This window comes from Ambystoma mexicanum, chromosome 8 (genome assembly GCF_040938575.1).
Source record: "Ambystoma mexicanum isolate Mex_15411 chromosome 8, UKY_AmexF1_1, whole genome shotgun sequence".
NCBI lineage: Eukaryota > Metazoa > Chordata > Amphibia > Caudata > Ambystomatidae > Ambystoma > Ambystoma mexicanum.
This window is the reverse complement of record NC_090929.1, coordinates 1,483,451,747-1,483,478,548: the sequence shown is the minus strand read 5'-3', so window position 1 is coordinate 1,483,478,548 and position 26,802 is coordinate 1,483,451,747. Positions and strand designations below refer to the sequence as shown.

The following is a 26,802-nucleotide window of genomic DNA, read 5'->3' as shown; positions in this document are numbered from 1 at the left end:
GAGGTGTTGTATAGTTTTTCTATTTCCAGCAGCTCCTTTGCCTTTATCCTCCCAACTGCTGTGTCATTTGTAAAGCACATCACAAAAACCTTAAAATTTGTCCTTTTGAGTTCGGTCTTACTTAGGACGGGTTCATATTACGTGAAAGTATGCTTGTTTCAGTCCTCGAAAGACGCAATTCTTCAAAGTTTTCTGGCTTTAGGGTGGTTCTTTTAAAATCTCAGTATTAGAGGAATGCTACTTTAAAGCACTGTTTTCAATTGTTCAACGAAACTGCTGCTGGCATGATGTGTGAAAGGATGGAACTTAAGACGCCCTGACATTGTAAGTGTAGGTCATGATATGGTAATGACCATGTATATTAGCATCCCGGCGGGCGTCAGATGGCCTCCCGGCCAATGGGGAATCTCTGGATGGGGTCTTTACCTCAGGGTAAGGCCCCCGTTGTGATCCTCTTCAGAAGCTGGAGACTGCAATCTTTCCCACGCGGAAATGTGCCCTGCGCTCCTAGAGTCCCCCTGCCCAGCTCGCAATTCCACATCCCCAATGTTTCCAGTGCCTCAATGTTGCGGTAATGGCCACAATGGAAAGGGGGAAGGGACTACATGTAGCTCCCTTCTCCCTTGTCCATGGCAGCCATCCTGTTTTGTAGTTTTTTTTCAAGTTGAGAAATGGAAAACACTCTGTTTCTCAACTTAAAAAATAAATAAAATGTTTAATATCTCAGTTAAACATCATGGGATTCCAATAGCTATAAAATCCGACAGGTGGGGGAATGACCAGGTCTGCCAATGCACGGGGCCAATTTTTAAGTCCCTTGCATACTTGGCACTGGGGCATGACAGGACCCAGTGATGCCCTCACCTGTTTATTGCTTAGCAGAGGGGCTAGCCAATTAACTTCCTGGACTGCCGGGCTAAATCCCCTGGTAGAAGTCCACATTCCATGACAGCTGATCCCTGCTCCCCCTGTGCGCCAGCATCCCTGGTGCCTGCTGCCTCCTCTACTCCCAAGCGCTCCTCTAAAATGTACTTGCTGTACCAGCACACCTCCTTCGCTCCCACAGCATTGCTGCCATGGTAATCGATAAGGGGATCACTCCAGAGCACCTCCCATGCTACCCTCGCATCCATCTTGCCTTGGGCTGACCGTCCCTTTGATGGATGCGCACCACCACGTGCACCCATCTATCTATCAAAAGAAACATCATGTTTTCCAAAACAAAACCCAGCGAAATGACGAAGAAGCTCGCTAATGAGGCAATGGAATGAATAATCGTGCTAATCACACATTAGCAGCTTTGGGAATAATGATCTGAAGCCAAACATTTTGGTGATCTGATATATTTTTCATTGTTTCTTAAGTAAGTTTATAATAATTGAATGTTAAAAAATGTTACGGTAAAGGAGTTATGGTTAAATGAGATTATTGCTTAGACCCCGATTTTTTTATTTTATTTATTTATTTATTTATTTTATTAATTTGCCCGTTTCCAACTGTTGGAACTCCCTTCCCACCTCCATCAGAGCCGAACCTTCTTTTTGGACCTTTAGATCTAGGGTAAAAACATGGCTCCTCTCCCAGTAAGTGTAGCTCTCATTCTGACTCTACTGGCCATAATGTACCGTTACCTGACATCTGATCCTCACTATGTGATCAACCTGCTGGCACAACAACTCAAATTTGTGGCTAGACCTCTTGTAGTAACTGTATATTCTGTAAATTCTTGTACGGATTCTGACCACAAAGCGAGCTGTCTTGTCCCTGTTCTGGTTTTAATGCTTATGTACTTTGTAAATCTTGTGATTTGATATGTACTCTGTAACTGTATTCTTTAACCATGTAGCCAAGCTAAAGCGCCTTGACACCTGAGGGTTAAGTGTGCTATAGAAATTAAAAAAAACTAATTACCTATGAAAAGGGGTATCTCTGATTATTTTTTATTGACAATCATTGTTAACATATTTTCCAAAAGTAGCAGTGTATCAATGCAAAAACCACACTCGATGCAAACAACAACAAGAAGATATGATCATTATTGGTCCTTTTGTGATTCTGGTGGTTCCTCATAAACGCACTCCTTATTTTCACATGGACCCGGCTTACATGCGGTCTGGGTCCTGTTAGAGGAGGCGGAAACATAAGCGCTTACATAGTTTATACATTATATATCATTTACCCAGCTAGGATTTGAATTAGGTGAACTTTTCTACAAACCTCGCTGACCTTTATATCAGTGTGTATGATGTAACCATGATTTTAAGCCCTATTGATCTGTTTGGCTGCTCGTGAAAATTGGCCGCCCTAAACCCTGTCAAACGATTATCGCTCTGCTATTTTCAAATCGTTTATAGTATAGAGAAATGTATTAGTCGCACGTGTAAATCGTGTTTTCTACAGTCCTCACTTTGCTGCTGTTGTGATCATTTGTAGTTGGTCTTTTTGTGTGCATGTTTCGGCCTGTTGCTGATTACGGACGCCAGGAGTCAAGAGCAGCAATTGAACGATGCCGGACACTGAAATATAGGTCTCTCGAGTCGGACCTATTGATTTTGCAAATGAAAACATGAAATGGGTTTTTCAAATGAAATGTCTTCTGGGGTCAGTGGGCTGATGCAAATGGCACGGCTGTGATTTACACGACCTCTCTCTATGGTACGTCATTAGAGGACGCTCAGTGCTGAGGTTTTCCTGACCTGCCCACATTTGCTGTTGTGTAGCACATGGAAAGCTTTGCAAGGGTGCAAACACCAGTGCGGTGCGTTTAGTTAAGATTCCGGCCCACACCTCGAGCTCCATGTCTTGAGTAGGTCAAATGTGGGGCAGCGCAACGTGCAAAAGTGTGGCTCTCTACGGGGGCACGAGAACGCCCTTTAATCAGTGGAACAGCTGTGAACACCCCTTACTCTTTTTTGACTTGAAGTTGAGAGACATGGTTGTGACGTTGGTACTTGCAGTGTTGGGTTGTAAAGCTACATTAGGTGTAGTTGATCGTATAGGGGGCGGGGTTCGTTCGGCATGTGAAGGAGGTAATCGGCGATATTGGAAACGTGAATGCCCAGTGACGGAATTGAGTCAAGGATCCAGGACTTCCCTCCCACTCAAATAAGGAAATTCTACGGAGCTGCCTGTGCACTATATTAGGAAACTCCATAAATTGGTTGGGCCAACCTTTGTGCACTTTCACTATATTTCCCTTAAGTCTCAATTGTGACGAATCCAGGGAATATTTCTATGCCCTACGGGGCAGGGCATGCAGGATGCTCAACTGCGGATACCATCCTACCTCCCTTCTTCCCCCCACCTCACATCGAAATACCTTATGTTTGTTGCTTATATGAGAGAAAGGAAATGTTTGATTCACCGCCGTGGTCCGGGGTTGTTGTCCCAATCGCTATGGCAATACTTGAGGCTTCAGGGATGCATGCGCGCGTTGCGTATGTAGCCGTAGTGACGTCACTCACCCACCTGGAAGTCGGAACAGAGCCGGCTTGGGTTATTTAATGTTTGCCGGTCTGCAGGTCAGTGCATTGCAACGGTCTTGTTGCGGTAAAGCTTGTTTCCCGTTCCTTGGTCTTCTCTTTGCCTTTTCTGTTGTTAAGGATTTCAATCAGGCGATGCACCCTGGTTTCAGCCTAGTATGCAGCGCACAACTGAAATGCTTATTTTGTTATATATAGGTTCAATATTTGAGAGATACACCACTCATATCACACCCCCTTTTCAAATACCCCAGGTCACAAAGGACCAGGAACCAGGCTGGTTGGTAAAGGTAATATTTATTTATTTAGAAATTCAAGAAATCACACAATTTTTAATATATGGGGCAGCAATAACCAGTGTTGCGACAATAACAAATAGGAAGGTAGGTAATGCACTTAATTCAACCCTTTAGCAACACAGATAGAAAACAGCAGGGAATAGAAACAGTTTTTGGTTTTAGGTAAGATAGCACTCACATTAGGATTTCCCCCTGCAAAATTCCCTCAACCCACAAATAATCAAATCTGAATGGATATATAGAAGCAGCAGGTAATCAGGTATGAAGAATAGGGAACACAATTCAAATCCAACCTTCCCTCCTCAAATGAGAGTGAAAAACGGATTTGAAACCCTTGCAATGTTAAAATGACACTTGGAAATGGCTGAACAAAACAATGAATGTGTGCAAGAATCCTTAAATAAGTAAAATTCTTTACTGGAGCAACCCTGGAAAGATACTAGCAATCATAAGCAATAGATTGAGCAAAAGCATACAGTTAGAAATTGAATGGAAGGTTTAAAATAATTGATAATCAAAATCACACGTGTAAAACTTTTAAAAAATGTCAATTCCCGCCTGAAATTAAGTTTTTGATAACAATGGGTGAAATGATTTGGAGTGCGATTCTTTAGATGGGATGTAGCTATAGATCTTAGGTACAATCGAAGTGAAATTAGGTCTCTAGCTGTTAAATTGAGGGAGTTATGTAAGATCTAGTGAGGTGCGTTTTTAAGAAAATGAAGGCGTGAAAAGGCAAATTGACAAGGAACAGTTTTACTATACGCGAGAGCATTCAGGCTAGACTACCAGATTGAGACACAGTAAGCTCCAGGGTGGATCAGCGGAATCAACCCTAGTTCCCCAGTGCCCGCCTTGGCGGAACCAGTCCGATCACTCAAAATAGGATTGATAGCTTAGGATTTACACGAAACAGAATTACTAAAAAGATGTTGGCGCTATCACAATAAATCAATGACAGGGTGGCAAGAATGATTTTGACAATATCACAAGTTATCAGGATAAGTATAGGATGTCTTACAGAGGGGATAGAGACAAAGCAAGATATGTAGACTATGGGTCTCTATGGGGTAGGGTTGATACTTACAGTCCGCTTTATTTTAGGATATTGGACCATCAAGGGTTCTGGTCACTCCCCAACAAAGCGCCTGGCAAGACAGCTGGGCAGTTCGGTTACCGGTGGTAACTGGACTGGCACCTCTGGTCACTGGATACTAAGAATCAGATGGATTGCAGGTTTGCAGCAGGCATGCATTTAGTGAGCAGCAAGCCAGGTTAATTCAGGATGCTTCCCCAAAACACCACAGCTTTCCTTGGTTATTGGGATTTTTAGAATTGAGGCCTAGCTGAAGCAAGATCAGCAAGGTTTGGCCTTGTGGTTGGGATCTGGAATCTAGATGAATAGATGAATAATGTAAGATGAAGACAGGAACAGGACAGGACGCCGGGCAGGAAATCAGGAATCGGTCAGGAATCAGTGAGTTTCTTGTGTGTTGTCAGGGGCTCTTATTTATAATGCCAGGTGACATCATCACAGTATATGACGGGGGCAGGTTTTACTACACACGCCTATAACAATAGGATTGGGCAAGAGTACAAGTCTCCGCCTAGCTCTTCGCCGGTTGGATCTCAGAAAAATGATGTCATGTTTATGGGGTGATTTTTACAGTGTCCAGAAACCTCCCAGAGTTACTGGAACTAAAATCTAATTTTGCCACCAACACATATTTACACAATTGCAACCTCTTAGCAAATCAGATACAGAGGTCACATATTATGTGCAGCACAGATCAGTCCAATCCTCCAGTCTGTGCGACCTCGCCTTTCTGAGACATTTTGGTAATTTTTAACACTAAAGATTTGGCCCAAAATTCCACAATTTTATACACAAATGTGAATTGTCCCCAGGGATGTATGTACACAATCTTATGCTTGCCACATTAATACTTTCCTTAGAATCTATCATATTTCGTAACTTCTGTTCCCCATGCGGCAATAAGTTCTACCAAGTTTTAAAAGATAGCCCACAAAATTAGATTAACAAACTGCAAACTTTTAAATTTCTGCCAATTCTTGCTACAGAAATAAGTCTTTAAAGTTTCTTTATAACATAGTCTCTAGCACCAAAAGGCCGTCCCTTTGTTACTTGATCCTGTTTTTTTGTTCTTCCTTCAGCTACAAGCAGCTGTCATTTCCTTTCAGGCAAGGGGTTTCCAGTCTTAATTGAAGGTTTTGTTGCCTGTTCATGATTGACAGGTGAGTGTCCAAGGACTGCTATTGTCCCAGCCTGGAGCACAGACAAATGTCTGATGAGCATGTGAACATCCATTGTCCTGTCCCATACAAAGGTTTTCAAGCTGGCACCTCGCACCTATGTGTCCTGAATTTAGGGTGTATCTCCCTTCCCTGGAGGAGTTTCATAGCTGGCAACTGGAATAACAGGTTTTCCTGAGAGCTTGCTACTCCAGCCTATGTGTTTTAAACTGTTTAATTTCTTACTTTGGGTCTTTTATTAAACAAACCTATGACAGAAGATATCCTATGTGTGTATTGTCACCACTAACATAATTCCTTTACATTGCTAAGTGAACAGGTTTTCATTAACAATTGAGTTTTAAACAGGTCATTTTTTTCTCTTCAGTCAGCACAGCCCATTTTTCCACATGTGTTAAAAACTGCTAGTATTTCTTTATTTAATTCGGTTTGCAGCTCACTCAGATTTCCACAATGTCCTTGCAGCTAAATTCATTTTTCTTTGAAGCATGAGTTTTATCTGAACACTGGTATATGAAACTGACCAGGCTCAGATAGTTAAAGTTCTTTTGAAGACAGCTGATGTTTGCTACATTGTAAAGAAAATGAATGTGCGTTGTCATGTTAGTGAAAATAAAGATCCTTGTTGATTTCTTTCCAAGCTAAGAGGACTGGGCCTGTCATTCAGGAACTAGGCCTAGTTTTGCTAATGCACAATGACTTCTCCTGCGCATGGCAGGACCTTTTTCAATTACTGCAGTTTCATAGTAAATGGATGGATTTAGCCTCAAAACAGCATTTTTAAAGGGTGACAATAAGGTTTCATTCTGAAAAGGAATTTTGGGGTTTTCAGCAAGGCAATGCTGCCTATTTACTTATTTCCATGTTAAAAGTTGCAGAGCACACTGGCACGTTCCTGCAGTGTGTACTCTGTTCCACCCCACCTGAAATGTGTGTGGTAGGGAGATGCAGCCATTTTGTTTTTTGATGGTTGTTGTAAAAACACAATTTTGAGATCCTGGCGTGCACAGGAGCCAGCACAGCCATTTCGCTGTTTCTTGCACCAATGCAGCAAAGTGATGGGGGGAAAGCACAGCTGAGGGGGGTCAATATATCCCACACTGTTCCTGCTGCCTTTTTTTCCTTGCCTCCCATTTCTCTGGGCTTTCTTGCAGTTCTGCTCGTCCCTTTCCGCTCCTCCTTCTTGCTGCGTTACCCGGTGCTCTCTTGTGTTATTCTTTGGGGCTGCCTTCTTTCCTTTGGATATTTGATCATCACATTAAAACCTGGCTCCAGCACTCACCTCTGCAGTTCTGCATAGCATCACTTCCATCACTAGGACGTTTTTTTTTTTATTCCCTGAAAATTTATTTTCCACGCAATTTGGCTCAGTTCCCCTGGGCAGAGCCAGAAGGCAGTTTCACAGTCTGTCTCACGGTGGTTGCTCGGGGGACCGGACGCCACCATCAGCCAGAAAAAACACCTTCCGACACCAAGGTAAGGAGGGATCTCGACAGGCAATCACAAACTAGGACCAATGGAGTTCTCCCTTCCATTCCAAGGAGGCAATCAAATACAGTAGAAAGTCAAGCCAGAGGGAGGGAATTCGCTGGCGAGCAGGAAGTGCTGGCTTGTGCAGACGTTCAACAAAGGTAGTCGCTCTCACTAGTGAGGAGCTGACAGCCACGCAGTTGGCATGCCAGGTGGAGCCGCACACCAGCCTGCAAACCGCTGCTGCTCCAGAGAAGCCGAGGCTCCCGAAGAATAGGGAGGCACGAAAGAAACAGCGAGAAATGACTGAAAGAAGAAGTGCCAGCATCATCCTCTGCTGAGGCTCAGAAGCAAATGAGGTACAGCGGGACTGCAGGCAAAGGAAATGGAGGCAAATGCAAGGGCACCTACCCTCAGGGGTTATAGCAACTGCCTCCATTTCAGAACTGTGCTGCTGTCCTGCAGGTGCACAGCAGTATCCGAGGAGCAGTTGGAGGGCGGTGAGAATGAACCAAAGCCTACATGGGGCTTACAAACCACATACCCCAGAAGGGTGTTGAAAAAGCAACCGATGAACCAGGGCTGAGCAGGCCCAAAGTCCCCAGGGGGCTAACAAATCGAATACCCCAGAAGGGGGTGGAAAAGGCAATCGACAAACGAGGGCTGAGCCGGCTCAAAGCCCATTCCGGGCTAACAAACTGAATACGCCAGAAGGGGGTGCAAGGACGGATGCTGGAACTTGGCTGAACTGACCCGAAGCCTTCAAGGGGTTAATGATCCAAATACCCAAGAAGGAGGTAGAACGAGCAACCAACGAACTGGGGCTGAGCAGTCCGAAAGCCCACCCGCGGCTCACAAACCAAATACCCTAGAAAGGGGTGACGGCAGCAACCAACCAAAGCAGGCTGAGTAGGCTCGCACCTCATGCACGCCAAGTTGAATAACCCAAGAGGAGCAAACTTTGGTTTTTGTTGGACCCATCATAGGGAGATTACATCCCAGGAGAAGGCATTAATAGGACATTGTATGGACTACCTGACAAGGACTATATTTTGACAGGGAGGAAAAGCTGAAAGACATTTCTTTTGTTTGGAAATGTTCTACGAAGCCGAGAAGCGGGAGGAAACCGTAACAACCCTTTTTTTGATGGGGGTCAGTAAACCAGACACCATTAAGTTAACCAAGGGGCGGGTAACCCTATCCGAAGCTAAAGTTGAGTCTCTTTTTTTTTTATTCTTGAATTTCTTTATATAATGGTAGGGTAGTGGTAGATTAGCATGGGTTCGGACAAAGGGCTGGATTTGTTTGTGTGGCAAATCTTTTTGTTGTTTTCTGGTATAGGGCATCCACCATAGGAGTAGGGCCTAGAGGAGGTTTCATTGATTTCTTTAATAAAGAGCACTTTTTCAAATATGACCTCTTGTCCATCTCCTTTGTCTGATGTACCAAATGTACTTGAAAAGTGTCTTGAAGTTGGGGCTCAACTGTGGTCTTGTAACTCCTATGCTGGCTGGTGCACTTAAGGCTCCAGCCCCTCTGCAGTTATCGCAGGGGAACATTTGTCGCAACCTTGGTAATGGAGTTGCTTGAGAAGGGGCCGAGTGCTTTAGCTGGACCTTCATCGCTGCACTTGAGAGTTTGGTTTCTATCAGGTGGGAACATGAATGTCGGAATTGTACTGCAGTTGCTGTGGACAGAGGCATGGTTGCCCAAGAAAGTCCACTGGGAGACCGGCTAGAATGTGCATAGTGATCATGCCTTGGGTGCAGTGGTATAGGGTTTGATTACTTTGCATATTTGGTGCGATTTGGTGCTTGACTGACATCTTTTAAAATCACCATAAACGTACATCTCCCATGTTTGCATTTCTGCTGTCTGAGCTTCTAGGAAGGAGCATGGCTGGGGACCTCACTTCCTCCCAAGAACTGATAAAGCCTACAGAACTGCTTACTGACCTTCCATGAGCCATGAGATATTTACAGACCAGCCACTGATGGGTGGCATTACATGGTTAAAAGCTGGAGAAATGCGTGAATAAAGTGAAGGTAAGACGGAGAAGGTAAAATGGGAAGATCACCCCATCTGCCCGTGATGATAGGCAGGGTCTGTGGCTTGCCATGCCATGATGATAGGTAGGGTCTGCATCATGCCACGACATGATGATCGGTAGGGTCTGTGGCATGCCATAATGATAGGCAGGGTCTGCGGCATGCCATGCCGTGATGATAGGTAGGGTCTGCCGCATGCTATGCCATGATGATAGGTAGGGTCTGCATCATGCCACGACATGATGATCGGTAGGGTCTGTGGCATGCCATAATGATAGGCAGGGTCTGCCGCATGCCATGCCGTGATGATAGGTAGGGTCTGCCGCATGCTATGCCATGATGATAGGTAGGGTCTGCTGCATGCCATGATGATAGGTAGGGTCTGCTGCATGCCATGATGATAGGCAGGGTCTGCGGCATGCCATGCCTTTATAGGCAGGGTCTGCCGCATGCCATGCCGTGATGATAGGTAGTGTCTGCCGCATGCCATGCCATGATGATAGGCAGGGTCTGCGGCATGCCATGCCTTTATAGGCAGGGTCTGCCGCATGCCATGCCGTGATGATAGGTAGGGTCTGCCGCATGCCATGCCATGATGATTGGTAGGGTCTGCAGCATGCTATGCCATGATGATAGGTAGGGTCTGCTGCATGCCATGATGATAGGCAGGGTCTGTGGCATGCCATGCCATGATATGATGATAGGCCGGGTCTACGGCATGCCATGCCAAGATGATAGGTTGGGTCTGCCACATGCCATTCCATGATGATAGGTAGGGTCTGCAGCATGCCATGATGATAGGGTCTTCAGCATGCCATGCCATGATGATAGGTAGGGTCTGCGGCATGCCATGCCATGATGATGGGTAGGGACTGCAGCCTGCCATACCATGATGACAGGTAGGGTCTGCGGAATGCTATGCCATAATGATAGGTAGGGTCTGCAGTGTGCCATGACAGGATGATTGGCAGGTTCTGCAGCATGCCATGCCATGATGATAGGCAGGGTCTGTGGCATGCCATGTCATGATGATAGGTTGGGTCTGCGGATTGCCAAGCCATGATAGGCAGGGTCTGCAACATGCCATGCCATGATAGGTAGGGTCTGCAGCATGCCATGCCATGATAGGCAGGGTCTGAGGCATGCCATGATGGATAGGATCTGTGGATCATTTGCTAAATTCATCCCCTACAGTGAGCTGTGTGTTCACCTCATGGTTTCCCAGGTTGATAAAGTTAGTACCATTGAGTTGATTAACAAACATCTGTTATCTATCTATCGCTCCAAGAGGTCCCATGGGTGGGGGCGGGGGGAGAGACCTGTGTGCTCTACAGATATAGCTCGTATGTTAACTATCCACTGAAATGCTCTCCGTGGTGTGATATACTGAGAGGCACGAGCGCGGAGTATGCCGGTGCTCTGGGGCCCGCCCCCAGGAAAGGCCATCTGTGTACCCAGAAAGGCCGGGCATCTGCGTAAGAGTCATTATACTTTCAGTGGGACGCTTTTTTGGGGGGGCGCCGGCACCCCCCAGCGGGCAGCAGTGGACTGGCAACCAAAAGAGGCCCTGGAAATAATTTTCAAAGTGGCCCCATATTACACATTTTCAGCAAGGGCAAGCCTTTTCCAATGTGAACATTTGGAAATAACATAAAAGACGCCCACGGTGCAGAGGCCTACCGGGAAATCTCCAGAGTTCCCTATAGGCCAGTCCACCCCTGCCCCCGGGAAAACCAGAAGTCGGTTCCCTTGCTGAGAGGTCCAAAACTTCACCCATAAAGGTAATTTCTGGATCCAAAATGTTTGTCTGGGTGAGATCGGAAGAAGGCTCGGAACAGCTTTGGTCACTCTTAAAACATTAGAAATGGCTGGCCATGAAATCCCAATTTGCGAGTGAGTAAGTGGACGCATCCCCGTAGGCCGGGCAGGGCATCTATGGAAAAAAGGAGAATCCCAAAACAAGCTACCTATTGATGTCGATATATAAGTAGGGGAATCAGACTAGCATGAGGAGGACAGGGCATCTTACAGATAAACCCAGGAGATGGTGCCAAGTAACACATGCAGACCCTCCTGGGGTGGGAACAAAGGCTGCCATGCAGGAGCCAGAACCATGCTTCTTATCTGTCGGTTTCACTCATGTTATACCACAGTTGCACAATCTTTCCATTCTAAACCAACACGGGGGTTTCTTTTGAAGGAAAAAAAGTGTTCAAACGCTTTAGGGGTGTGTGTGTGTGTGTGTGTGTGTCTGTCGGTCTATCATTTCCTTTCCTGTAAATAAGAAACCAAGCCTCCTTACCTTTGTCCAGTCGTGGCAACACAGTAGCCTTGGGGAAGCCAGGCTGCAGGGCTACAGTGTTGCTTTGGGTTTCCGGTGACTGACAGGAGCAGCAAGGGAAGGTTAGCCGAGTAGGATAAATGGATTAGTTGGAGCCTTTTGCAATAGAAATACCTCCCAGATTATCTGAACAACCCAAGTGTGAAAACCCCTCAAGTACTTTGGGCGTGGAGGTCTTTGGACTGGAGCGAAAGGCTTAACTTTCTTTTTTATGAATCAGAACTGACTGATTACATTTGGGAATCGGTGGAATGAAGCTGTGGCCTTGGCTGGAAGGGGCCCCCTTACCTCCTCGGCTTTCTGTTCTTGTGCAGCCTCTGAAAGGACGGGTAATGGGAGTAATTACTTGGCCCTAGGAAGACTTTCCTTTCAGGGTGGCGGGGCTCAGGAAATGTGCATTGTGTCTAGGGAGCTGGGGGTGCACACAATGGCGCTTTGCCGGGAGCTCCTTGAAGCGTACCGCTAATGGAGGATCCCGAGTGAGGGGGGGGGGGGATTTCATTTCTGGAACTGCGTTCATAATCTGGTGCTCCGCCCCTTCGCCTCTGGGGTGGCACTAAAGCACTTTTTCATTTCTGTGAGCCATTTTATGAATGGTATTTTGTTTGGCCCTTTTGTCCAAGAAAGCCTTGGGAGTTCAGTATGAGCTATTCAGCTATGTCAAATAAAGCCGTACAGAACCATTTTTAAAAAAAACCTAAGTACAACTTCCATGTACTCCAATTCTTGCTCTATTTGGCACAGTAGTCAAGAATATAAATGATCATGACAATGTCCTGGCCCATGTAACTAGGTTATCCGAATAGCCTAAAAAGCACCTTATAGCGCGTGGCGTGTGCCAGCTGGTTTTAATATGCAACACCACTAAAAACCTTTTACACTAATTGGATGACTACCTGCTGATTATACTTAAACCCCTTAAAATATCTCTTGGCCAAGGATATCTGTCAGCTAAGGACAAAACCAAACGGAGTGCTTGAGCCACTAATGAGCTGGAATATTCCCCATTCAAGAAGAGAATAATGAACAGCACAAGGATGTTTTCTTCCTGAAACCCTGAGTCCTTCAGCTGTCGACCCGGAAGCATTCCTCTGTTGGAAATACAGAAACGACGAAATACATATTTTTCACTTGGTCTGCAGTGTAGGCGTGTGCTCTCTATCCAGACAAGCAAATGGCTGCAACATTGATCCTTGTGTGCAAGCTCAGCCTGAATAGAAGAAGTTGGCTTAAGCTTTACGAACGTTTCACTAATTGGCTTATCCAAAAACTGTATGCACGGAGCAATGTTTGCACGTTGGTGCGCCTTGCTCTTCACACCACCAAGGTCTCTGTAACAGAAGGTGTAGGAAGACATGGCTGGCCTTGTGCACCAGTGGACTTGCCTACAGGGAATTCTGGAGATTTCCTGGTGGGCCCCTTGTGAGGGTAGCCTAGGTTTCTGCTCCTCTAACCCTCTCTCCCATGGACCCCCACGTTCATTCTCAACCCCCCACGTCCCTTTGAAGTCAAGAATTTGTTTGAAAGCGTGCGGTACACACATTATATGTCATTTTGTTGCTTATGTTGAACTACTTTTGAATCCCTATGTAGGTAGAAATGTGCTTTATAAATCATGATTTGGACCCTTTTTTTCCTAATACACTTGTGGGAGAACACCCCAAACCGCACTACGGGGGGTGGGGTCTGCTCAGGCAGTGTAATATGGTGCCACTTGGAAAAGCATTTTAGGGGCCACTGTAGATTTCCTGTCCACCCATCCCCTCCTCTCGTGTGTATTAGTTTCTTTGGTGTTGTATACTTGCCTCAGTGCTGCCTTCCAGCTGCTTTCGAGCACCTCAGAACTCTGTGATGCTGCCAGACGAAAACGGCGTGTACGCGGCCACGGAGTGAGCATCGGTGGGCCACAGGGTCTATGCTTGGGCCGCAGGACACAGATCACAGAGTCTGCAAAGGCCAGAAGCCCCTGAAAGGACATTTTATGGGTAGGTTACTCTGTGCCTGCTCTCCCCCTTTATCCACCTGCATTCCCTCTGGGACCCCAGTGGTGTTTGCGAAGACCAGGCCTCTCTCTAAATCCACTGCTCTGTTCTTCCGTGAACTCCATACATAGACCACCCCCTCTCCCTGCTACAGTTACCTCGGTTCCTAAAAGGGATCTGCAAGTTGAACCTTGCATGTGTGCCCAAGAGACTAAGCCAAAGTTGTTTATGGCTCTGTTCTTTACACAAAAAGCTGCAGAATAGTTGTGGGGGAATGCCACAAGTCCCCTGTGGGAGGAGATAAGTACAACTAGAAAAGGTTTAGATCCTAGTCCAGACAAACCCTTCGAACGTGTAAGTTAGTGTTTGCCAAATGTGTGTGCATTTTGCTGTACCATGTGTGAAGCTGCTGCATGGAGGGATGATGGCCTGTTCCCTGAATATTGGCACATATAACCTTGTGATTCAAGCCCATTTTGATGGATTGGGTGCCCTTCAAATGGATCCTTTATTGGCTTATTGTGATCTATTAAATGCCACGTATAGCCTTGTGTCCATTCAAAGCGCTTGCCAAACTTTGTATTGGTGTCAAGGTGGAAGATTTGGTGTGTTGATTTGTCGCCCTGATGATCGGTCTGGCTGATGGGTTCTTTCATCTGGCATAGAATGAGAGGTGCCAGCAGAGTAACCCCAGGGAATCACACATTATTGCAGAAGAACATTTACCTTGGATCCGCTCACCAGGGCATTATTGGGTGTCAGTAAGCAAACCATGCAGCAATTGCTTTCGGGGCTGACGCCGAGAAGGCACGTGCACACCGTGTGACATAGTTCTGGAGAAGATGCAGTCAGAAACAGAAACTGCATAGACAATGTGTGACTTAAGGCAGTCAATTACAGAGAACACAGAAACTTTGACAACAGTCACATCAACCATGCCAAATAGACTGTTGGCAACATCATCCAAACCCAGGAGTAACAGGTTCAAGTTGCAAGCTACTAGCTAGCCATAAAATGTTGCTTGCCACCTCAATTCCATACGCACAGACAGCACACCATGTCTTACTTGTCATGAGCCCGTTATCACTAGCCAATGACTAGTGGAGAGTGCAAAGATTGCCACCTGATCTAACCTATTGCTATCAGCAGGGCAGCCGGGATGCATCCTGACAACCTAAGAAGCCCCTTTGTTAACAGCTGGCACTCACCCTGGATTAAGTCCAATCGTCATCTCATTAATATTCCATTGTCATTACCAAACCACCACAAATAGTTGCTGGATACAGAAAAACAGATTCTATATTCAATCGGATTTCCTACCAATACCCCTTCCCCATCTTCTGTAATTGACCATTAAACCTCTTGTCTCACTGTCCGAGGAAGTTCAGGCTAAAATTTCAGAAGTATCTATGAAGCCAGTACTCTTTCTTTACATAAACATGTGAGTGGACTGCCATTACTTTCTCATTCCAGAGTAATAGGTCCTACTGTGGGTTGATTACGTTGAACCCATTTTACGCGAAGGGAACAGAATTAAATAAATATTTTACTGGAAATCATTCTGTTACATTCATGAAAACGATTCCATTGAACTAAAGGACGTGTAACTTCTACATATCTATACGTTTTGAGGTGGACAACATTGCCACCTGGAATCAAGTTGTCACTCATCAAGCTGGCCTCTTATGTCAAGTGAGAAGGTAGCTGCTGACCGCAATCGATATCTAGAAGGTTCATTAGAAAGTAGTTCAGCACGGTCATGCCAATTAGCCGCACAGGGTATCTTCACCCCTGTGCAGTCGAGGGGGTTTCTGTATTTGTGCGTCTTTGCCTACGCTCACCATTCCAATTGAAGACCATTTCGGATGTCCACACCAATCTGTCCATTTCATCGCCAGTATTCTTTCTGTTCTTAAAATTACCGGTTGAACAATCCAAGTTCAAAGCGCCTAGAAACACTTGTGTACAGGCGTGTTATAAATAACATCATATTAAGTTTATATTGTATGCTAATGTGACTGCATTCTCGCAAATGGCTACGACCAATACTTTCCAATCGAAAATGCAACTCTTTTCTTCATTTTGCTCAGCAGCACCTAGTGGAGGTGTGTAACATCTGCAACTTTGTAAGTAATTTATAGGATTTATTAAATACTGTTTCCAATTCAGAAATAAAGTTTGGATTCCTCTGTAAACCATGTACAACAGGACGGGTTGCGGGAACGGCCAGAGCATATGATTGGTAGATGCTTTTGACCGATACGGTTTAGATGCTGATGCCCATGCAAACTGCAACTTGACAGTGTTGAGAAATCCTTTCCACCGTTGACCATCTTTGACCGATCTCCTTCCCCTGCATTCTTCATCAATGCCATATCATGAAACTGATGATTTTAGTTTAGCCGCTCAAGTATCAGTTGTTGCACTGTGACACTGGTGCTGTAGCTTAGCTCGGTTGCATTAAGAGACTCCCATAACTCCCTGACCTACCTTCCCAAGAAGGAAATGTAGTTTGTAATACTGTACTCGCTGTCATCATGGCACACAGTCCGATTACTGCCACCGCTACTGATTCCAGCTGTCCTCCATTCATTTGTTAAAGGACCCATATGAACATCTGCTAGATGCCATGCTGCAGAACTACTGTTACAGGTAATTAACTCTCTGATCCCAGGCTCAGAAGGAAGAGCAATTTCCTGGGTAGAAGTACTAGAGGCACTGTACTTGTTGAGTACATTGTCGGAGGGAAAAGAGGCTGAGGGGCACCATACTCATGGTGACACTGTACATGGAGGTTTTCAGGAAAGGAGATGGTTATGGAATGAAGGGATGTTTGAAGATGGAGAGACTGTTATCCTGGTGATGAAAGGAAAGGAGGCACTACATATTGCACAGAGGGAGGATATTTTCATGAGACTGAAGGCAAATATTTCATGGAAGAGAAAAAAGCTACCATGACACAAGGCAGTGGGGGAAGTAGAAGATCGTAATTCTTTTGATTAAATGTTTTATTAGAAGCTTATTCAAATCACAAAACAAAAGAATAGGAAGTGTCATTAGTTAGAAGGGAGTGACTATAATTAGAAGGGGCATAGCTTGTGAGTGGAAAGACTTCATGTTTGTGATGGCGGAGACAGCTGAGACGTAATGCAATACAAAGGAGGCTTCAATATATAGATGTTGGGGTGGGAAATCAAATATTCTGGGAGGGTTTTGGTACTGCCTATGAGGTGGATGGTTAAGGAGATGGAAAGATTATCTGCACTGTGGAGGGAATGTAAGGTGCATTGAGGATAATTGTCACAGATTTCTAAGATGTGGATGGAAGCCCCATTAGGGAAGAGATTGTCAGGAGGAGTCGTTGGGTGAATGGAGTGTAGCACAAACTGCAATGAGAAATTAGACCAGCAGAAAGAGGAGGAAGGGAGGCTAAGTGCAGGAGAATGGTGCAGATTGTCACAAGAAAGGATGAATGCGTTGTGCAAAACACAAGTTGGGCAAGGACACGTTGGGCATTTGTCTGATGCACAGATGTTGAAGAGGTGATCAATTTTGTGAATGGCAGAGAAGATAGTAAAGGTTAGGAGGGTTTGGGGACACCACTCCAGTAAACTGTCATTTGCAGGAAGACACCAAGCACAAGCTGCTTTGCATTGTGGGTCACGAAGAAGGGGCTGCACTAGGGGATAGAATGGAACAGGCTGTCATGAGGTTATAGGGGGAGGAGAAGTACTCCATCCACCGTAACTAAAAGATTACTTATGGAGGTTGAGAAGTGCAGATTTCTCCACAGGCACTGGCCTTCTGAAAACAAGGAACTCTCCGGCGACAGATGTCCCTTTTGGGGGCGCAGGGGTGACGAGGAGTAAATGGGTCCAAGTAGAGGCCCACATGATACCAGCACAGCCCTTTGCCTCCTGTAGTAGCTGCAGAGAAAAGCACGTTGATTACAAGCTGAACACACAAGGGGCAATGTAAGTGGCTTGTGGGACACATTGCAGAAATGGTTGATCTAATTCAAACTGTAAAGTTGTTCCCTGATGAAGTCTAAGACCGAAACTTATTGTTTTTTACTTTATTTTGTTAAAGCACGATAACATCATGACCATTGGTGTCAAATGAAGCCATTGCAAATGTTTTGATTTGGGGATATTTTGAAACACGACACACATGCCAATTTGTGTAAATATTTTTGTGTATCATATATTTTTTTAAATATTTTCTTCAGGTTGCAAGACTAGTGATTGGTGGGTTTGCCCCTTGTTACGTTGTTTTATTTCTGTTCTTTAGCTTCTAATGTGTTATCCTCCTCTTTTGACACACCTAATGCAGTGATGGGATCTACTTGGCACTTCCTCCATCTGATCCGAAATCACTGTCTTGATGAGTGTTGCGGGATCTGGCATTCTGGAGGCCATGCCAGATGCTAATGTACCGGGCCTGGTTCTTGAAATGTTACCATGGGATTTTATTTTTTATTGATGACTATTTATCTTTATTTTTCAGTGGTACATACTCTGCTTGCCGCAGTCATCGATTCTGCATGTATTTCCAGTTGATCTACTGCACTACAGATCCAACTTCCAGAAGAATTTGCCCTACGTAAAGTAAGCTGGTGCTTTTATTTTTATTGTTTGCTTGTTTTCCATGCCCGTGCTTGTCCACTGTCTTCCAGTTTGTGACACCACCAGTCAGTGTGGTTCCAGTGCTATGGATTTCCTGCCAGGTGACTCCATCATTTTGAGGCTCTTCTCTGCTTGTGTTTGAAGGTTCGGGTTGACGCATCAATCTTGTAATGCTTGATATTGTACCACAGGGATCCACTGCAGTTTGGATTCTGCCCTTTTTAACCTGCCATATGAACTATATCTGGTAATTCTAAATGCAGTCGCCATTGAGCAGTGGTATTGTTTCTCAGCATTGAATTTGATTATTTAGCGCAGACCTTTACGGTGGTCGTCACTTGGGCTCCTCTATGCTTTAAGTGGACCTCCATTTCAGCAAAGTGGTTCTATTAATAAATATGTGGATGAGGATTGTTTAATGTGTTATAGCTGGGCTTAGCCATTACTCGTCAATACTGTTCCAGAATAATGTACATTTATTAATCTATAGATATTGTAGGTTGATAGATACACAGATCCAAAAAATAAGAAAATCTAAGCTAATACTAACAAGGATGTAATGGAATATTTGTTGTCTGGATGAAGTCCCACTTCTGACCAATATTCCAAGCAAGACTCCAATTAAGGCATCAGGAACTGTCCAGAGATTCATCTTCCGGCCATCTGTTGCATGGGGCTCCCTAATTTCTAAGCCCTGGCACCTTGCATTGCATGTGTGGTACATTGCATCCTATGAAAATCCTTGGATAAACACATTCTATTGGATATGAAAGAAGGGCACAGCCCACTTTGAAATGTTCTGCCAAAGAAGTATGTGGTCTGATGGCAATTTCTGATGCCACCTTCTGCACCTGTGCACAGTTGGACAGGTTTCTGCAGTGAGTGGCATTGCATTTTATGGCTGTGGTATGAGACTGCAATAGTAGGCACAGCACCATTTTCTTGATTCTCATCTGTCATATCTTACCATTAAGTTTATTACGCAGTCTTGCTGCTGTGGTCTGCTCCATCTCCGTAGTCTGAGTAACTTGAGGTAATCACACTAGATCAGCAGATCTAGTTTGGAGATTTCGCTGGCTATAGATGTTGTTATTGGACTTTTTGAACACGTACATTATTCAACAACTAAAAAGTAGAGGAAGCAACTTTGTATAGAACCATACATTCAAAAAAAGTAAATGTTTAATATGTAGATTGTTATAATAGTCCAAATATATAAATTACATTTAGGAAAATGTTCACGGTTTACAATATAAATACAATTCAAAATATTGAACAAGTTAAGATATTATTAAGTCTTTTATTAACTTTGCGGACACTTGGGACTGCTCCTCCCCTCCCCTCCCAGGAATGGATGGCTCCGTCTTTGGGCGTTGTAGCCTTGTCATTGGCTTCTTCCACTTTAACCTTGGTGCTGGCCAGCACCGACACCTTGCCAAAGTTTAATTAGCAATTCTTTGCTACACTTGACCCGATTTGTGATGAGGAGTTGGATCCCATCCCTTATGCTTTAGGGCCGTTGGATTTAGAAGACGTGGTGGAATTCCCAGAGAAGTTCTATGATCAGGAAGCTGTCCTTATCATTCTGGCTTCTGGCCTTTGGGTTCCCAGTGGCGAGGACACATTCCTTGGGCTGGACTTCATGCAGACCTCTGCATTTATCAGGTCACATGCTTCATTGCAGTGGACTATTTCAAAGGTAGTCAATAGCATCTAGTGAAGACACGGTTCCAGTTTGACATCTTGGACATTGATGGGGGTCCCCTGAAAGAGACTCTTCTGCATTTTAATCCAGCAGTGACTGTCCTGGTGTTGGCTGTATGGTTGAAACAGACTTCCACACTGGCTGTGGGCCATGACCTTTCCAAAAAGCATTGTTTAGCGCCCACAGATCTGGTCTTCCTCTCCACACACCCAACTCCTAAGAGTCTGGTTGTTCAGGCTTTCAAAGGGGGTTCAGTGTTGGCTACATGCTCATCCTTAACCCCAGAGAGGACAAGCAAGACGTTGGATGCTGTTTGCGTCAGGCAGCCTGGTCTTGGGTGCAGTAAACGCACATTCTCCCTGGCCAAGAACATCCATTGATTTTGAATTGTGAGGCATTGAAGAATCTCCTCGTACCCAAGATTCTATTTCATATCCCCCATTAATGATGGGATGGAGGGAGCTAGTCTGACACTCTAGTTCGGCCCGGACATGGCAGATTGCATGGCTGGAGCAATGCATACTGGGTCTGTCATATGCATGTATTCTTGGATGCAGACATCTGATTTTGCCCCTGATGTCCACATTAAATTCCAGGATTTGACAGTGATCATCTTTTTAGGGCCAAAGCAGATGAGTCTCTCAGAAATGTAAAGCCTCTGAACCCACCACAAAGTCACTAGTATTGTGTAGTAATTAGCTCGTGGTGCGCGAGCGTGGAATTCTACATGTAGAGTTCCACGCTCGTGGGCTAAATGTTCCAACTTTGTTTACCGGCTGAACTGTTGTCAGATGAGGGAGCGGTTACACGGCCGGCAGCGGGTTGATGAATAAAGGTGTAGCTCAACCTCCAGTGTGTCTTTAGTTATTACACTGGTCTCAGTTCGTATCAAGTGACATGAAAGAGTTTTTCTCCAATTTAGGAATCCGCCACCATAGGGTATCCCTGTATAATCCGGAGGCCAACAGTTTAGTTGAGTGCATGAACCGCTTTGTGAAGGGGGCCATACAGTTGGCACTCGCCAATGGTTTACCGTGGGGCAGCGTGGTTTCCGAGGCACTTAAAGCATACAGGCTGACTCCTTCAACCCTTACGGGTTTGTCCCCATTTGAGCTAATGAGAGAGAGGAAGCCAGGTTCGAAATTGAGAGTTCCCGCTCTCGGTGGCTGGGGTCGGTCACAGGTGGACATGCAACAGGTTTTAGACAGGGTGTTTCGCAAAAAGGAGGCTTTTTGGCAGTGTCAATTGAAAGTGAGAAGACCTTTGCGAGTGGAGGTTGGGGACCAGGTTGTCGTGAAGAATCCCAGGTTTGTGGCTAAGGGCTGGAGCAATTATATGCAGCCACGGTTGGTGACCAAGACTGGGCGTGGTTACGTGAAGTTAGACGACGGCACCAGGTGGAGTGTACGACGTGTAGTTGTCGTGAAAAGGGCAGGAGAAGTAGTGCATGGAGAAAAGGCCTTTTGTGAAGGTGATGTTGAGTGGAGCCATGGTAATGGTTTCCCTATGCCTCTGCTTCCTGTGATCTCTGACCAGAATGGTAACAGTTCTACACCAAGGGATGCCGATTTAACATCGGTGGGTCAAGGGACTGCAGGTGGAGCACCTACAGCGCCGGTAGGTTCTGTGGTATGCGCTGATGGTTCTGTGGAGGGTGATCTTGTGGTACCCACCTGTGCTCAAGGTTCTGAGGAGGGTGCCGTTGGGGTACCTACGGGTCCAGGTGGTTCGGTTCCTTCTCCAAATGGTGGGGATGCTGACGCAACAACCTCCGGAGAGCTCGACCCTGGATCTTCTGCTCATAGGTTTCTCCCTGTTAGGGACAGGAAGCTACCTTCTAAGTTTAATGATTTTGTCTTGAGTTCTACTGCAAGGTGATCAGTGTTCCTTGTGGTGTTCCACCCCCCCTTTTTCACCTCCCCTCTTTCCCACTCATCCCTCTCCTATTATTTCTCTTCTCCTCCGCCTTAATGAGTGTTGGTGGTTGTTTGAGTGTGTTGGGGGGGGGAGTGTATTAATTAGCTCGTGGTGCGCAAGCGTGGAATTCTACATGTAGAGTTCCACGCTCGTGGGCTGAATGTTCCAACTTTGTTTACCTTCGGGTGCCTGCTGAACTGTTGTCAGATGAGGGGGTGGTTACACGGCCGGCAGCGGGTTGATCAATAAAGGTGTCGCTCAACCTCCAGTGTGTCTTGAATTATTACATATTGGCTGTCAAAACCAGCCTCCATCCACTCCTTCGTGGCGTTGCAGCTTTTAAGGCTTTTCTTCCTTTGCCAATTGTTGCAGGTCTCTCTGGCAAGTAAGACCAGCATTTTCCCCACATGGTTTGGGGGTGAGGAGTGCAGCAAGGTGTGGTTACCTCATCCTCAGTCCCCTCTGGAACCCTGGCTCCAAAGCCCCTCTGAATCGGACATCTCTGTTTGAATGTTGGGGAGTGACAGTTCACTGCTTTGGGCACCTGGGCCTTACAGATCACCTCGCTGGATGTTGCTTCCTACAAATTCAACACCCTCTGGAGTGCCGTCCTTCTTGATCTTTTCCCTCTCTCCAGACCATCCCCCTGCTGGAGGAATTTTGTCAACTTCTTGCAAAGGGCACCATAGAGCTGGTACCTCCTAGGGAGATGGGAAGGGCTTGCATTCTTTACTTTTTGGTACTGATGAAGGCCTTCATCCATCTTTTTTCTGGGGCTTCTGAGTATGTACCTGCACAAGGACAAGTTCAAGATGGTCATCTTGGCCCAGGAACTCAAGTCACAGGACTGGCTGGTGTCTCTGAACCTCCAGGTCACCTACTTCCACTTGCTGATTCTTCCAAAGCACAGGAAGTACCTGGAGTATGTGGTTGGGTCCCAGTTCCAGTTCAAGGTCCTGCCCTTTGGGCAGTCCTCTGTTCTTTTGGTTTTCAACAAGCTGTTGGCTGTAGTGGCCACATGTCTGAGGCACAACAAGATTCACGTCTTTACCTACCTGGACGATTGGCTAATTGTCTCTCCAGGATTGAAATCTCTGCACTGGCTCCCAGTGGCTGTGAGGATTAAGTTCAAAACCCTCTGCATTGTCCACAAGGCCTTCTTGGGCCACAATACCTTCAACTCTCTCTTCCTAAATAGCTTCCTTCTCGAGCTCTTCGCTCATCCGCCTCCAACTCCCTCAGGGTCAGTCACTTCTCCAAGCAACGAGTCAGTGGTAGAGCATTTTCTTCAGCTGGGGCCTCTGGAATAGCCTCCCTGCCCCCCCTAAAACTTGAGGAGAACATCTCCGGTTCTGGAAGCACCTCAAAACCTTTCTCTTTGCTTCTGCTTTTTCTCCTCCTCTCCCCTGCTGATTTCCTGGCTGATACTGAAACAGCACTGGTTTACCTGGCCACCCTCTGATCTCAGGCCCAGGTCCCCTCATCCACCAGTCGCACATCTGCACTGCCCTCTTGGCAACCCCTGCACTTGGGGACTGTTTTCTGTATCCCTAGAGTCCCACTACCAGCACTTGACACCTGATGCCTGCACTTACCCTTTACCCTTGCCACCTGCTGGCTGTACTTTACTATTGTTGTTTATTCTATTATCCCATGTACTGCACTGTCCCCTCCCCCTTCACCTTCCTCCTTCCCCCTTCCCATGCACTTGCGCAATCTGAATGACACCTGGCCTAGTAGGATCGGTGTCTATCTTCCCCTTGTTCTCCCCTCCCTGCCTCGTCGCGCCTTGAAACACTTGTGTATAGGCGCGTTTTAAATGCCATGACATATCATATCATATCAAGCATGCACTCTAGACCTGGTTTTGGCTCACCCGCACTAAACCGGACTGCTACACAGCTTGGATTTCTCCCAACTTCAGTAAGTCTCAGGGGACTCCATCACAGTAACTGTTTTGGCAGGGTGTTTCTGGACACCCACACACCCCCACACCCCCCCCCACCGACACCACCCCCCCCCCCCTCCCACACACACACTTTTACTTTTGGCGCCTCTTTGCAAACTTTTGACCCAAATAGGTAGTGCTTGATGTAAACCAATAATGTCAAATTGTCATATACATTGCAATAGTAATGCTTACAACACCTTCTCTTTGTCCCGCTTTGCTCACACCCTAAAATGGTCTCACCACTTTTTCTTATGTAAGTGCTATAGTGCACGCACTTTTCTGGAAAATTTCTCTGCCATCTGTAAATGTTTTTTTTAATGTCATTTCTGATCGAAATTGACAACTGTGTTCTTCAAATAAATACAAATAGATGGCATTTTCTGGGTTCCAACTTCCCCCTACCACTGAGTTATAAGGAGTGACACCTTAAATGTGAGATTCAGAGAATTTCAGAATTTGCATAAATAGTGCATAGAACTAGAAGATGACTTTTCAGAGACCCAAACAGTATTTTGCTTCCTAACCGCAAAGGATACTGATGAGCAATGACACGTCTAATGTGATTTAAAGAAGTTTGAAAATGACCAGGCAATCACAGCATGCCCACATAACCAAACCATGTTATTTCGCAGATTTGGGGCTAGCTCCAAAAATACACAAACTCAATCATCCTAGAAATCCTACAAAATCGTGTAAAAGTGTAGATATTTGTGCGTGAAAATCATTCAAACCCAACTTACTCTACAAAGGCAGCCCTCATTCATTCCCACCTCCATCCCCTAACGCCCATTTAATAGTGAAGCTAGCTGTTTGACTGAGGCAGTCCACCCTCTTTGAGGCCAGTCAACACAGTGTGCATATGTTCAGCCGGCTCCATGTCCAAATATCACATACATGAGACTGACTCTGAGAAGAACAGCCATTAAGGCCACCCCCTGCAGGCTGTGTACTATGCATACCTCTCCTTTCCACGTGTCCTTTTAGGGGTTAGCCCCTCGCCGCACCTGCTGCACGGCCCTGCTACCACATTGGTTATAATGAATGCAACAGGCTATTGAGAAGAATGTAACAGACAACTGAGCAATACTGTGATATACAAGCAACACCATGATTAAGACTAAACTAACCCATGTGTGCCCCAGCCCCCCGCCCCCTTTTTTTCTAGAGGGCTGAGGTTTGAAGAGACGGGAGTCTGATAATGATGTGACCTTTGGCAGAGGTTAATATGATATTAGGAGGCATAAAGCTTACGTGTTTATTTATTTGATCGTTTCTAAAGCGCACCTACACCAACGGGGGGCATCATGGCACTACTGAGGAGAGGGGAGGGCAGGGCAAGGACCCGAACAAACTGAGAGAAGAGAAAGGTGCTAAAAAAGAAGAGTCTTCAAGCTGGGCAGGGCGGAACAAGGTGGGGTGTCTGGGGATCGGTGTTAGTGGTGCGATGTTAGACGGTGGTGCGTAGGTTGGATGGGGAATGGGAGCGAGGAGATTTGTAATTAACGCTGGCTCCTGTTACTGGAGTGCAATGCTGGACTGACCCGTTAGTTTCCAATCTGCCGTTTCCTGCTGGTTGCCTAGAAGTGAAGGTGTGGTCTTGCTGCCTGTCCAGAAGTGGAGTTATTACTATTTTGACTTCCATTTTGCGATGGTGTTGGAGTTTTATGGCTGATGGGCAAGAGCAGGTGAGACTGCACGACTGAGTCTGATCTCCGATGCACACCGTGGAACCCTGTTGCCCACAGCATATGCCCACAGGCAGACTTGCTTTCAGGACTTTAGCACAAGTCCTTTTGGGGAGGGAGGTCAATGAGTGACCTATAGATTTGTCGAGGGGCCTGTTCTGTTTCTTGGATGTCCCTTGAAGAGGTCGTTTTCCGGTTCTTTCCTCCCCAATGAGACCTGGAATATAGACTTGGTGGCCCACTTTATTTTCAATATTGGATTACACAAATTTAATTTGAGCTTCTGGTTTATTGCCCAAATCCCTCGCATGGGTTTTTCAGTGCAGAGCTGACAACATGATGCAACCATCGAAGCCAAGAAGACTGTGGACCTCATTAGAAGTTGGCGGTAGCCTTGCAGATAAAACCGGCAGACTGCTGTCAAACTTTTGGAAAATATCCAGCACTTCGAATGTGCAATAACCGGGGTATTATGGCCCTGCCGGACCCGGAAATTGCCCTTTCGTGGGTGCCGGAATCGGGTGTTCCCCATTTCCATTTGAGCCCCTTAGGGCTCAATGGGAATGGGGGTGCCTTTAGCACCGGCACGGTTCATTACTGTGCCGGTGCTACAGGCATGCTGTGCTCGCGGGTGGCTTTTATTCTGCCAGGTGACACCTGGCGGAATGAAAGGCACCCACGAGCACAGCTCGGAGTCTGCCGGTCTGGATACAACGGTACCGGCAAGCTTACCGGTACTGTTGTATCCGGACCGGCAGGCTTGTAATGACTCCCTGTGTCCATTCTGTACTCTCGCTCTCTGCCCCACTACCCGCCTCTCACAGTTCCCATTCAGTCTTAGTCTCCCCTACTGGGCCCAGGTCTGATTTATTATAAAGCATGTGTCATTCAAGGTCGGAACAAATTAGCAGGATTAGCCAGGTGGAGAGCAGGAGACCTGTGAAAGACTCATTCATGAAAGTTTGCTTTTCAACGAGCGCCAAGTGACCTGGGAGGACCATCCAGGCATAGCATCTGATCCTT

The 26,802-nt window shown here is 45.9% G+C and overlaps 1 protein-coding gene across 2 annotated transcripts in view; it reads left to right on the top strand.

Annotated features, from left to right (window-relative positions):
* Nucleotides 1-26,802, top strand: part of LZTS2 (leucine zipper tumor suppressor 2) — a 738,816-nt gene that overhangs the window by 417,349 nt on the left and 294,665 nt on the right. For both annotated transcript variants that reach the window (XM_069611659.1, XM_069611660.1), the window contains one exon: nucleotides 18,403-18,503. The gene's annotated coding sequence lies outside the window, so the exon portion shown is untranslated. The remainder of the gene's footprint in view (nucleotides 1-18,402; nucleotides 18,504-26,802) is intronic.